Source organism: Penaeus monodon, chromosome 3, assembly GCF_015228065.2.
Source record: "Penaeus monodon isolate SGIC_2016 chromosome 3, NSTDA_Pmon_1, whole genome shotgun sequence".
Lineage (NCBI taxonomy): Eukaryota > Metazoa > Arthropoda > Malacostraca > Decapoda > Penaeidae > Penaeus > Penaeus monodon.
This window is the reverse complement of record NC_051388.1, coordinates 5,775,694-5,776,608: the sequence shown is the minus strand read 5'-3', so window position 1 is coordinate 5,776,608 and position 915 is coordinate 5,775,694. Positions and strand designations below refer to the sequence as shown.

At 40.0% G+C, this 915-nt stretch overlaps 1 long non-coding RNA gene across 1 annotated transcript in view; it reads left to right on the top strand.

The window, feature by feature from the left end:
- Nucleotides 1–452: 452 nt before the first annotated feature.
- Nucleotides 453–915, top strand: part of LOC119591072 — a 7,528-nt gene continuing 7,065 nt past the window's right edge. The window contains exon 1 of the long non-coding RNA XR_005230314.1: nucleotides 453–915. This exon is cut by the window's right edge and continues 350 nt beyond it. This is a non-coding gene — a long non-coding RNA (uncharacterized LOC119591072).

Genomic DNA, 915 nt, shown 5'->3' with positions numbered 1-915 from the left:
GTGTGTGTGTGTGTGTGTGAGTGTGTGTGTGTGTGTGTGTGTGTATGCGCGTGCGTGCGTGCGTGCGTGCGTGCGTGCGTGCGTGGTGTGTGTGTGTGTGTGTGTGTGTGTGTGTGTGTGTGTGTGTGTGTGTGTGTGTGTGTGTGTGTGTGTGTGTGTGTGTGTGTGTGTGTGTTGTGTGTGTGGTGGCGTGTGTGTGTATGTATATATATATATATATATACATACATATATATATACACCTTATATATATATGAATATATATATACATACATACATATATATATATATATATATATATATATATATATATATATATATTATAAATGTGTGTGTGTGTGTGTGTGTGTGTGTGTGTGTGTGTGTGTGTGTGTGTGTGTGTGTGTGTGTGTGTGTGTGTGTGTGTGTGTGTGTGTGTGTGTGTGTGTGTGTGTGTTCGAAGAATTCTTTAGTAGGTAACCGACCCGCAGTGATGCCAATCCAAAAGTCTTTGGTTAGATCTGGCCGTAGAATATTTTTGCTGGTGGCTGAACGCAACAACAAAATTCAGTCGTTTTAGCCTACATGCAGTGTAAATCAATGAAGTTGTTATTACTATTGACATATATGAGAACGGAGAAACGGTTTTCTTGATGCAGTCCCATGATCGACAGCAATAGAGTCTACAATCACCCCTTGCTGTGTGTTGCGAAAGCTGACGCTCTCTTTGTTCACCTTTTGTGCTAAATCAATTATATCAAGATGCCAGAAACAAGCCAAATTTACGCAGATGTTCAGAAAGCACTGGGTAACACAAATTTAAAGTGATGCAAACAGTGTTGGTTGCAAGTTTTGTCCATCAGCGTTGAGAACAAAACTTTGACAAAAGTGGATGCAAAATGTAAAATGCATCTGGCAAACAGTGACACATTCTCT